The following is a 13,684-nucleotide window of genomic DNA, read 5'->3' on the forward strand; positions in this document are numbered from 1 at the left end:
ATTGAAGAAAATTTTACTCTAAAAATATAACATTTGGTCCCAACCTATATAGAGTAAAATGTACTCTTTGTTCAGAGTTGTATTTTTAGAGTTCATTTTACTCTATTATGTGCTTAGATTTGACTCTGCTTAATGGTTATTTACTCTATGTAGTGTATATTAAAAACAACTCTACTGCCATTTTACTCCAACTAGAAGGTAATTTTACTCCCAATAGAAGGTAATTTTACTCCCAACAGAAGGTAATTTTACTCAGAATAGAATAAATGAACCATAATGATCTTTACAATAAAAAAGGTCAATAAACCAAAGTGCTTAAGGAACATGAGTGGGCGTGTGTGAAGCTGACCATTGAGCGGCCCGACCAAGCAAGGAGGCAGAGGCAGAGAGTTCAAATACAACCCGGTGTGGGCATTTATTCCTCTTTGTGGTACAGGATACACAGCCTCAATATGACTGTCTCACGTGAACACAGTCACCAGCCACCAGGACCTCACAGACACACACTAACAGGAAAACAGAACCTAAATACACACAGGACTAATCAAACCAACAAGACACAGGTGAGGAGGGAGGAGAAACACAGGGCACCAGGTGAACGCAATCAGCAGCAACAGACAAGACGGGAGGGGGAACACTTTTCAAACTAAAACAGGAAACAGAGACAGACAAACTAAAACATAGACAGATTGTGACAAATATATGCATAAAGGACATATAATCACATGCTTCCTGTGCAATGTTTTAGCGTGGAACAAATGAATATACTTCGCCAATAATGAAGCTATATAATCCGTAACGGAGACCGAGATCTATGGCCCCAGAGATCACCTCCGTTACAGCGTGGTCATGGTTTAACTCCAATAGAATTGACTCTGCATTTTTGATCGCACTCTAGAAGCTATGAGTAATAAATACACTCCAAAATGATTAAATATCACTATTTCAGAGCAAAATAGTAATTACTCTGGAAAAAATACTCACCAATATTTCCTGTGTAATATTGGCATAAAAAGACAGAAATGTATAATTCTTTCTTTAATAGAAATGTTTCTTCTGCCCGTAAAGTGTCCAAACCAGGCTTTTCGATAAGCGCATTTTTAAAACATAGTCATTGCCCATGCCGGTTTCAGATTATTTGTCACAGTTGCTCCGATCAGATCGGTCTCCTCCATTTTGTAGATTATTTACGACTTTTGAATCCACAAAAGGGGGGGGGGGCGCAACTTCCAACAGGAGTCATTTGGGGGGGCTCTTGGGAAAAAAGGTTGGGAACCCCTGCTCTAGGAGGAGATTCAGGTGATAAAGTGGGCAGGTGTTACCTTGGTTGGTTATTGGCTAAAGGTTGCACAAGCCTAAAATACATAGTGACATCACAAAGTGGCCAATATCTGATCAGCTCATTTTCAGACAGGTTTTTATATAGATGGATCAGGACAAAAAGAGAGAGATTATTTAATTTTTTTGGTGGTCCTTTCATGTTCACAGTTAAAAAATGTGAACATTAAAATACATACATGTTTTGTGGTCTGTCAAACTGCATAAGAGCTCACTGCGTTAGTGTACTTTTAACTAACTGTATTCATTCTGCATTCCTGTTTGTGCCCCATGGCGGTGTGACTTTCCCAGCCGCTCACTGTCTCAAAATCTGATTCTAAATGTATAATGTTCTCTATAAAGATAGAACTAATACACAATTATGAATGTATACTATAATAATACATTTTATTTTTATAGCGCTTTTCTCGAACCCAAAGACGCTTTACATTTGGGGAAGAGTAGACAAACAAGGACAGGGAATAAAACCACAACAAAACAAAAACAAAAAACAAAACAGAAAAGCAGTCAGGAGGAAGTTGGTTGAGAGGGGGGAGGGCTTATGAATATACAGACTTGAAGAGATGGGTTTTGAGGCGGGACTGGAACAGGGTGAGGGACTCAGACTCACGGAGGTCTTGGGGGAGGGAGTTCCAGAGCTTCGGGGCTGCCACAGAGAAGGCTCTGTCCCCAAAGCTCCGGAGTTTGGCCTTGGAGATGGAAAGCAAACCGGCTGAGGTGGATCTGAGGGACCGGGGTGTTGGTAGAGGATGAGGAGGTCAGTGAGGTAGGGGGGGGGCAGGTGGTGAAGGGCTTTGTAGGTGAGGACCAGGAGTTTGTATTGGATGCGGTGGGAAACGGGGAGCCAGTGAAGTTCTTTGAGGACCGGGGTGATATGATGCCATGATTTGGTGTGGGTGAGGAGTCTGGCGGCTGCGTTCTGGACATAAGCTATAAGCTGTTTTGTGTATTTAATCATGCATTGGTCTACAATTTAATGATGGCTTCTACATATTTCACATAAACGGACAATGAAAAAATGTGTCCTTCATGCTGATAACTAGTGTATGCATCTGCCAATTAGTATTCTAAACAGAGAAGTGTGTTGAATCCTTATTTCTTGCATTTGAAACAGATACAATAAAAAAAAAAGTGAACAAGTGTTCAACTTCTGCCAAAAACTGTACATTTTTGCCACAGGAGCCACAGAACACTTGAACTGTCCCCAGATGTTGGCCACAGAAAGGACAAAACATGGCAGCCTGAAAAGACATACATTGATGTAGTAAATCCATTTAATCAAGTCAATCAAAAACACATAGTCTAAATAGTGGTTAGCTAAATAAATAGAAAGACACATCATGTTTACCGTTGAATATGTGTTTTGTCTCTCCTTGAATGTCTTCTCTATATTTGTTCTTGAGCATGTCTAATGCACACTACTCTCCTGTCATTACTTTGTCCCTCTTCACATTTTATCACTTCTCCACCGACCATAGTTACATATAGTATTGCTACAGCTCTGTATAGTTGCAACATCTATACACAAATACATACATATAAACAAACTGCTAAGAATGTCTCTCTCTCTCTCTCTCTCTCTCTCTCTCTCTCTCTCTCTCTCTCTCTCTCTCTCTCTCTCTCTCTCTCTCTCTCTCTCTCTCTCTCTCTCTTCAAATGTTTACACGGTACTCACTATTTACCTGCACTTGATTTGTCATCTCTTTTAACAATGTTCTTGCCCAGGGGCGGACCTCTCCTCTACTCGTCAATTTCATCAAAAACTATGTGCAGACGAACACAAGTATATGCGCTCTTTTCTTCTCTCTCCACTGCTGTCCTCCTCTCCTCGAGGCTCGCGCAAGCGCAGCGCGCTCCCTGCCTGAACGCCGATTATCAAGCTGACTGACAGCAGCCAGCAGGGCAGGACAGCAGCAGCCAGCGACTCGCGAGTGCGACACACACACGCGCATGATGGCTGAGAGAAAGAGGAGCGTTGTGTGGAGCTATTTCACAACTGACAATGAAAACTTAGCGAACTGTGATGTGTGCAAGAAGGCAGTTCGCTACAGTGGCCACTTTGTATTGTTATTTTTCATGTTTGCACTTTAAATTTGCAAAAATAAAACGTTTATTTGTCTATAAAAACCGTCCTGTCTTTAGTCATGAAAATGAATTCAGATTTAGTCTATTTATGATGCATTCAGCTCAAACATCATGTCATGCAGCTCTCCCCTATATGAAAGTACATAAGAGGCTTTTCATTTAAAAAAGTATCGGTATCGATATCGGTATCGGCGATACTGGCCCTGAAATACTTGGTATCGGATCGAATCCAGATTTTGTGGTATCGCCCACCCCTAGTGGCCGGTCTTTTTTCTTCTTCGTGTGTGATTATTTGACAGATAAGAACCACACAACTGCATTAGCGGCCGCTGTCGCCCTCTGTCGGCCGTCAGCGCAACTTAAAAGATGACGTTAAACACATTTTTTTTAAAGGGCCGGCCGGCCGTCAACGGCCCTTGACGACCAGCCGTTCTGTGGTTCTCCAGATTCTACAGATGGCCAGTCCGCCCCTGTTCTTGCCTCACTTTATCTTCTCTTCATGTGAAGCTCTCCTCTCCTCAGCTGGTGTAGTGGTTAGGCACGTTAATGCTAGCTATATAACATTTGTATGTGCTTTTGACTTTGCATATCGTTTTGGTATTTGCAGCGTTTTTCTGTTGCGTTTGTTTTCGGGGTTTGTGTGTTGTATTTAGTTTGCATCATTTCTGTAAATGCAGCGTTTTTCTGTTGTATTTGTTTTCAGGGTTTGTTTGTTTTTCATTTAATTATTTGCAGGCAGGGGCGGACTGGGACTAAAATTCAGCCCTGGAATCTGACCCAGACCGGCCACATCCGGGGGGGTCGGCATCAGAAAAAAAATACAGTAGCCTACTATTAGTTATTAGAAATCAGCTGTTTATTAGGCTTATGCAGTTCAAGGGATAATCCTCACCTAAAAAGGGAGCCCTACACTTGTATGTGCCAGTTGAACTGGTTCTTCCACCAGCTCAACTCTCTGTCCCTCATCATGAATGCAGTGCAGTGGCGGCGCCAGAGTATTTTTGTTGGGTAATGTATGGTAGGGCTAACCCATACAGTGGTGGGGCTCAAGTCAGTATTTGCAATGTAATTACATACACGCTATATCGCCCTCCTTGACAGTGAAACGCCACGCGTGAGGTTTAGATTATTTCCCTGTGTCAATCAAAATGGAACTGTATGAAATAAAACGGCACATTTGTCTTGTAGTAAATAAAAAGGGATCACTGTGAACGTGACGTATGATAGTACACGTTGAAGATCCAATGGGGATACTGAATGGCGGTTCCGATTGATCTCAATCAGTAATGCATAACGCAGACCCAACGTTTCGTTGCTCTGATTGGCTGTAGGTCTATACAAATTGCATTCGGAGGCATTTTGATCTGACCGCGGCCGCGCTGATATTATAACTCCAGAGAATTTTATTATTTAATTGAATTTGCTTACTTTAACATCATTTTTCATGGTGGGGCTAAGGTGGGGCTAAGCCATTTCTTGGTATGGCTGTAGCCTACCCCAGCCATACCCTGGCGCTGCGCCACTGAATGCAGGAGGCTGGCTGTATATCTGAACTCGCGCCCTCCTCATTCTCTTCATCATATTGCACTTGTTCTAAGCTGCTGATGATAGTGCTTGTGGCACCGCTGCTGCCAAAAATATCTGTCAATTTGCGACATTTATATGCTTCACCTGCGAGTGACTTCACCTTTTTTTCTCTTGCCTTCTCGGCCCCACCTTTTTCTTTTCGTTTTCTTTGATTTGTATCAATGTTTTTTCATTTTCCCTGTCTGCCGCGGCGTCTAATCCCTTCTCTTCGTGTGGCCGGTAGAGGTGGGCGGATCGATCCCAAAATATCGATACTTCCGATATTACGTTACGTTTCAAAATATCGATACTAGAGCCAATAGGATCGATACTTTTATACTTTTTTTTTTCCTCTCCTCTACTCGTCAATTTCATCAAAAACTATGTGCAGACGAACACAAGTATATGCGCTCTTTTCTTCTCTCTCCACTGCTGTCCTCCTCTCCTCGAGGCTCGCGCAAGCGCAGCGCGCTCCCTGCCTGAACGCCGATTATCAAACTGACTGACAGCAGCCAGCAGGGCAGGACAGCAGCAGCCAGCGACTCGCGAGTGCGACACACACACGCGCATGATGGCTGAGAGAAAGAGGAGCGTTGTGTGGAGCTATTTCACAACTGACAATGAAAACTTAGCGAACTGTGATGTGTGCAAGAAGGCAGTTCGCTACAGTGGCCACTTTGTATTGTTATTTTTCATGTTTGCACTTTAAATTTGCAAAAATAAAACGTTTATTTGTCTATAAAAACCGTCCTGTCTTTAGTCATGAAAATGAATTCAGATTTAGTCTATTTATGATGCATTCAGCTCAAAAATCATGTCATGCAGCTCTCCCCTATATGAAAGTACATAAGAGGCTTTTCATTTAAAAAAGTATCGGTATCGATATCGGTATCGGCGATACTGGCCCTGAAATACTTGGTATCGGATCGAATCCAGATTTTGTGGTATCGCCCACCCCTAGTGGCCGGTCTTTTTTCTTCTTCGTGTGTGATTATTTGACAGATAAGAACCACACAACTGCATTAGCGGCCGCTGTCGCCCTCTGTCGGCCGTCAGCGCAACTTAAAAGATGACGTTAAACACATTTTTTTTATAGGGCCGGCCGGCCGTCAACGGCCCTTGACGACCAGCCGTTCTGTGGTTCTCCAGATTCTACAGATGGCCAGTCCGCCCCTGTTTGCAGGTGTTTCCTGCTTATGTATGCATTTTGGGCCGCTGTTCAGCGTTTGCACCTGCCGGCCACCGTATAATACCACCAAACAACAAATAATGAAAGCAAGTCAACGATATACGTCACAATTCAAACTGGGTGAACCTGTTACTGCTCATGCTCATTTCTTCCAATGTGTCTCACAATGTGAACGAGATCATACCGCGCAGGAGGAGGAAGTAATCGTATCTGACTTTTTTTCTCTGTGCTCAGAACAGGAGAACGCCGTGGAACAACAATCTGACTATCATGAACCTTTTTTCCAGAAGGCATTGCTTGGCCTTCTTTTTCATCGTGGTTTTTGCTGTCATATTTTTTGCGCTACAGAAATACAATTTCATTGAGCTCATAAAGGTAAGGAATGTGTCTGTTATACTAGAACTGTTTATTAGACCCTCCAGAAAAACGCGATTACGCGATCGCATAATTTACCGCATAATCAGCAAAAGGGCGCATATTTATTAAAAGGTCGCATAATCCCCGCATTTTTCCACACAAAGTTGAGGGAAAAAAAAGTTAACGTGAAGTAGTGATGTCATCAGCTCGCGCAGGTAAACAACACCGTAGAGTGAATGTGTGGAACTCACACGAGAGAGAAAACAACAAGATCAGCGCCATATAGATTATTATATACTATTATACTATTATTATTATATACTATTATACTATTATACGGCTCTGACCAAGATGAAAAAATCGAATCCATCTCATTTGCCTACGAACATTTCTGCTAAAGACCGGGCAAAGCAGTACCCCGATGTCTTGAACGAAAGTGGGGGGAAACTATTCTGCACCCCGTGCAACTGTGTGTTGGAGCATAAGAGAAAATCGACGGTGACGACCCACTTTGATTCATTCAAACATTCTAAAATGCTTTCTGCTGATGCGGACAAGAAAGTCAAACAACTCGCGTTCACCGAGGCATCAACCTCCAAAACCCTTTCGAGGGCTACAAAAACGAGGTGAGTAGCCTACAAGATTGAAGCTGGTCAGATAACGAACGAGTAAATGAAAACAGAATGAGGCGGAGAAGAGTGTGTGTGTGTGTGTGTGTGTGTGTGTGTGTGTGTGTGTGTGTGTGTGTGTGTGTGTGTGTGTGTGTGTGTGTGTGTGTGTGTGTGTGTGTGTGTGTGTGTGTGTGTGTGTGTGTGTGTGTGTGTGTGTGTGTGAGAGAGTGATTAAAATAGCCCATATATAAATACATAAATAACACTTTGTGATGTAGCTTGCTTCTAGTATGCTTGTTTATCATAGGAACTCTTTAAAAGGGCTCACTTTCATTCAGTAGTAGCCTAGTAACAGGGTGTGGGAGAAGAATCACCTTTTTTCCGCCTCCCGCATATTTCGCAACTTTTCGCATATTTAGCATATTTCCGCATATTTCGCAACTTCACCGCATAAAATCACATGAAAACCCCGCATGTTTAATCGCATAATCAAGGATTTTAGCCCGCATAATCAAGGATTTTATCCCGCATAATCAAGGATTTTAGCCGCGTTTTTCTGGAGGGTCTAGTTTATGAATCTGAATCAGAAACACGTTTACTACCAGGTAGGTTAACACATACGAGGCATTTGACTTGGTGTTTTGGTGCATAGATACAAATAAAATAAAATGACAATATGCCTGCACTCAGGGATAGTGCTGCCGCCGGAGAGCACCGGAACGCCGCTCCGAGCGAGAGAGCGAGAGAGAGCGCACGGTACCTGGCATCGTTGTTATCTCAGTGGGTCTCAAACGGTTTGGACACCATTTATGTAAACAATTATTTCCGAGGCACACCTTCATATGATCATTATGGTTTTAAAGCAATAAGAGAATAAATGAAAAACAGTTATGAAATACTATATGACAGTAAAACAAGAATACAGTTTAAAGGGGGACTGATTAGTAAAATATCGATAAAGAAAAAGTAAATCTGTTTGCAGTTCTGTTTCATATGGGTTTTGAGAGATGTATCCATAGATGTCTTAATTTTGCTCTCAAAGTGCACCAGATTGATGCATTTAACTTCAATATTTAAAAAAAATCTTCCCGGGGGAGAATGCCCCCGAGCCCCCTAGAGGATGTTAGGTCCATCCCCCACTTATAAAGAAATAACACTTTACCCCTGCTTACACCTATATGTGAGCTGATTATCCAGCCTTCATAAAAGAGTTGCGGGTACACTGTGTATGTGCGTATTCAACTGTAGCGCCCGGTACATTCATGGGAAACCCTAAATGTTTGAGCACCCTCTGAAACGTCAAGCTACCCCACAGCACCCCCAAAAGAAAATGTCTGGCGCCGCCACTGGTTTATGGAAGCGACCTCTAAAGAGTTAATCAAGTCAAGTGATGTTTGTCAATTTTTTTTAATGTAAATAGTTTGTACATGTTCAATACATTTGTAACACTGGACACATGAAAGTTTATTTTTTTTGCTCAGCCTCCCCCACCCCCCCCACCCCCAAAAACAGCTCACTCCAAGCTGAACTCAAAGGTTTGCAGCCCTGCCATTACCAATGGCTCGAAAATGCAACAGGGCGTGTGCACCTTTAAGCAACTGTCCCCTAAGGAGGCTGAAGAGGAACGCCTCATACTGGAATCCATTGCTTGGCCGGAAATCCCACCTTGGCCCACTCCTATATCCATAGAGACCACCTGTGATCCAGCTCATAGCTCCTTTACCATCTTACCAAGGAGAGGAGGAGGACAGTGGCAGATAGGGGATCAGCTGAGGGTCATGATCGAAATGTCTGACTTCAAAGGCCGCCCCAAGACTTCGGGGGGAGACTTCTTACTCGCACGGCTGAAAAACTCCAAGCTTCATGCGGGCGTGGTTGGAAAAGTGGTGGATCATCTCAATGGGAGCTACTCCGCTGTATTCTCATTGGTCTGGGAAGGAGATGCAGTGGTTGAGGTAATGCTAGACACCATTATATTAAATGTAATTGTACCGTACATTTTAATCTGTCTTGGAACTGAGCTGTTTGTGAAGTGTGTGTGTGTGTGTGTGTGTGTGTGTGTGTGTGTGTGTGTGTGTGTGTGTGTGTGTGTGTGTGTGTGTGTGTGTGTGTGTGTGTGTGTGTGTGTGTGTGTGTGTGTGTGTGTGTGTGTGTGTGTGTGTGTGTGTGTGTGTGTGTGTGTGTGTGTGTGTGTGTGTGTGTGTGTGTGTGTGTGTGTGTGTGTGTGTGTGTGTGTGTGTGTGTGTGTGTGTGTGTGTGTGTGTGTGATGTGTGTGTGTGTGTGTGTGTGTGTGTGTGTGTGTGTGTGTGTGTGTGTGTGTGTGTGTGTGTGTGTGTGTGTGTGTGTGTGTGTGTGTGTGTGTGTGCGCTCCTAACAGGATTTGTCATGTTGTCAATTTCAGGATGTTTGTTTTTAAATTTGGAGAACATCTATAGGTAACTATAACCACAGTATTGACTGGTTCTCTGCCCACTCAGGTGACGATGGTTCATTCTGCTGAGGCCATCGCTGTGCTGCAGAGGCTGACCAGGGAGCATCCTTACAGGACTGCCTGGCAGAGCAGCTTCCGTTCAGGAGCAGTTTCTGAAACCACCATGTGTGGGTTCTGCCTGCAGCCCACCCTTCTTCCGCTCTGCAACTTCACCGACCTTCGTACAGGCGAGCCTTGGTTCTGCTTCAAGCCACAGAAACTGAGCTGTGAAACCAGGTTCCGTCAAATGAGTGTGAACTTTAAACAAAGCCGCTTTCTCAACCCCAAGGAGGATCTACTCTTTCAAAAGTAAGGGGACAAGGAGAAAAGGTGTCAAAATGATGTCTATGTTGCCTTAGACTTGCATTCCCTTAATATGTAGCAGAGGGAGGCTCCATTTGTGGCACAAATATGTCTAATTGTATAGAAGTCTATGAGAAAAGGATTGCTAATTTCCACTTAGTTTTTTTACCTCTGGTCGTAAAAAGCATTAGTTTGTCATTTTTCATCATCAATAGAATATTTTATTTACAATGAGATTTTATTTTTTACCTCTTTTTAAATTTGAATAAATGTCAGTTCAATTTAAATTGAAGGTAGATTTAAGTTGTTCTTTTTTTAAGCCATACATTAATCTTGATAACATTTTACCATTAGCCGGCTGAACATGGTCCCTGGCACATTTCTTACATAGGGTCTTACATCAAATAGTGAAATCCACTGTGCGCACAATGAGACGTGCATGTCTGCACACTGTGATATTTCCACAGCTCACTGTCTGTAAATATCATAGGTTTCGGATTGCATAAGAGAGTAAGCCTGCCTTACTCTTTTTTTATGGACCTTTAATGGAAATACTTGGAGTTAATGTTACTTTCCACCATTGAAAACATGTGAACATGAAAATACATACATGTTTTTTGGTCTGTCAAACTGCATAAGAGCTCACTGCGTTAGTGTACGTTTAACTAACTGTAGTCATTCTGCATTCCTAAAACTCATCAAACAACACGACTGACTTTTTTTCTCCTCCATGTGACAGTTTGGCTTTCTCTGTGCTCAGAACAGGAGAAGAACCGTTGAACAGGCCAGAAATGTGTTCATTGATTTAAAGAAATAGTAGGCTATTATTGATTTAAAATGACATGCATCCGCTAAGAAAAATAGTCCGTTGTTACTGTTTGAACTACGTAGCAACGGCAGGAACTGCTTCGATAGCATTTTTGCTGACCTTTTTTGATTACAGATTTGAAAACATCGTTGCTTGCTTTAAAAGTAGCACAATTCATTATGCCAAACCTTGGAAAGTATCTAGATATCCCTGCCCTAATGCCAAAGTAACTGGCAACTGAATATGTTTTGCCGTTTGATGTCTATGTCTGGACCGTTGCGTAAAAAGGAGGGTTTCTGCCCCGTTACTTCTCCGCTGTTTTCTTGTCCCAGTTCGAAAACTGTATACAGTTAAATCGACCGGACTTCTTTCTGAAGATGTGAGCGTCCTTAACAACGGTCAATTAGTCCTTGACAGCGGTCTGTACTACTGGATTAACAACGTGTCACGTGTTCTGAATTGACCAATCAGAATCGAGTATTCAACTAAGCCATGTAATAAATACTTGTATCCTGATATTGAAGACCAAGCCAGTGACGAGAGATATTTTTCCCAACATAATGCAATCACATTGGTTAAATAAGCAGATAAAACGTGCATTTCGTGTCACTTTTTGACAACAGTTGGCCAATTTTATAATCCTCGAACGTCAAAAAGTGCTCCGGTCCCAGCTGTGTGCGCCACTTTTTAGTGTCCCCTGGTTTCTGTTGAGTTTGAGCTTCTTGCAGCGGTTTTTTTATGCAGTACTTTTACTAAACGCTGTCCATGTTTTGTCAAGTTGGTGAAGATGTGTTCTTTATTTGCGTTTTTATATTTGCATCAAAACTGTTTCTGGGCGGCTGCACCGTGTTTGAATCAGTCAGCCACTGTAGGTTTATGTTAGCAATTAGTGGAATATTTGCACCTAGTGGGGATGGTCAGAGTTGTAATAATGCTGTAAGCTGCTCTGCTCGCCAGCTAGTTGCAACATTTGGCTACACAATGAAGTTCGTGCACATTTGGTTGATTAGAGCTTTCTGCTGCGTCTGATAAAATACGTTGATAAGAGAAGTGAGACTCAAAAGGTTAAAGGGGACCTATCATGCAAAATGCACTTTTGTACGTCTTTTATACATGAATATGTGTCCCCGGTGTTCCAGGGAACTCACCAAGGGTCAGAAAACACAACCCTCTCTATTTTCCTCCATACCCAAATCTCTAAAAAAGGGGCTGCAACGGATCTGATAAAAACTGATCCAGATTTGAACACTGTCCTGACGTCAGGACAGTGGCGCTACGGCCATTGGGCCAACTCCACCAATCAGGAGGAGACAGCCACGGCCATTGCCGTTCGAAAGCGCTGGAGACGCTGTAGTACATATGCCAGGCCAGTAGATGGTGCTGTTCTCACAGAATCAGCCCTTGCAAAAACAGAGCTAGAAATTGTCAAATTGAGCAAAATGAGGCATGGCTAAAATGCATGATCTGTTTGGTATTTTGAAAAAAAAAAAGTATAAATATGCCTTATATAGGTATGGTCCTACACTATATTATTCAAATATAGCATGATAGGTCCACTTTAAGTAAAACCAAAACAATGACCGGGAAAGATGCTACCTTGTTCTGTAGAGCTGAGGGGAACTGCAAACTCTGGTAACTATTTTCTGTGGTTTCATTGTGTGAACAATACTGTTCACATCACAGTAATTTGAACCACTTTGTAGAAGCCACAATGCTGTGGTAGCCTTTGTTTATAGTTATATTATCTTCATTATTTGTTAACACCACACACACACTTGTAATGTGTTGTTTCCGGTAATTGTCACATGGGTTTATAGAAGTATTAAACGGTGCAGCTTTAATGTTAGTCATTTGTTTTTAAGAGTTGTGTGATATAGCAGTTTCTAATTTCATTGCATTGTTTTTCTAGTTCTAAATTCATTCAATCATTTTAAATGTATGTGCTTGTTTTGATAGTGTCGTTCTGTTTGTAATAAGTATTTTATTATGTGTGCTTTCCTTCAGTTCTGTCAACATGAAAGTCTACATTAAGGCTTCAGGACCTGCCTTTGTCAGCGTGGTTCCAAAAAAAGAAGGTAAAGTTAGATGTTCACCTCTGCAATAGGTCGCACTGAGATCGCACCCCGCCTCAAAAGAAGAATCTATGAAAATGCAATCTGTGATCTTGTTGCAGCAAAGTCTGTGCTGTTAACCGGGCCAAAGTTACCAGAAATGTTTTTTTTCAATGATTTAATTTGATAAAAGTGCAACAAAGTTACCGAAACAAATTCTGTAACTAAAACAATTACCAACAAATATTCAGAAACAAAGTTTGGCTCCATTCAAACTTTTTGTAATACCTCAAACTGCATTTAGATTCATACAATGAACTACACTTCTACAAACTACACCAAAATTGTCATTCACACATAAAGTTATTTTATGTTGTTTGTGTGTGCTATGAATGTACGCTGAACTGAAAGTGTTGCCATTTTGAACACTGTCATTAAATAAGTTAGTTAATGACAGTGTTCAAAATGGGGCAGCATAGACAGGTCTTTTCTGTGTTAGAGTTTTACTCGCTACAGGGTGTACTTTGAGGGTTTTTGACTCTGCACACCGTTTACATGCAGAAAAACCTTCATAACACACAAGGGGACGGGTAATAACCGGAAAAGCATGACATGGGACCTTTAACTCAATATCAAATGTAATGCAAATAGCTAAAAGAGAAAACAAATATCAATAAGATCATTTTTTTACTTAAGTGTATTATGTAAGCAACACATTGTATGTGATAGGCTAAGGGGCGGGACATGTTTTAGATATCTCTTAGTGGTTGACCAATCACAACAGAGCCGGCCAGCTAACCAATCAGAGCAGACTGGGCTCTGGTTTCAGACAGAGGGTGAAAAGAGGTGCTGCAGCACAGGCAGTATGAGACAAATAAAGAGCTTTTTGAACATTAAAGCCTGGA

At 42.0% G+C, this 13,684-nt stretch overlaps 1 pseudogene; it reads left to right on the plus strand.

The window, feature by feature from the left end:
* Window positions 1–8,866: 8,866 nt before the first annotated feature.
* Window positions 8,867–13,684, plus strand: part of LOC117475623 — a 42,257-nt pseudogene continuing 37,439 nt past the window's right edge.

This window comes from Trematomus bernacchii, unplaced genomic scaffold (assembly GCF_902827165.1).
Source record: "Trematomus bernacchii unplaced genomic scaffold, fTreBer1.1, whole genome shotgun sequence".
Classification (NCBI taxonomy): domain Eukaryota; kingdom Metazoa; phylum Chordata; class Actinopteri; order Perciformes; family Nototheniidae; genus Trematomus; species Trematomus bernacchii.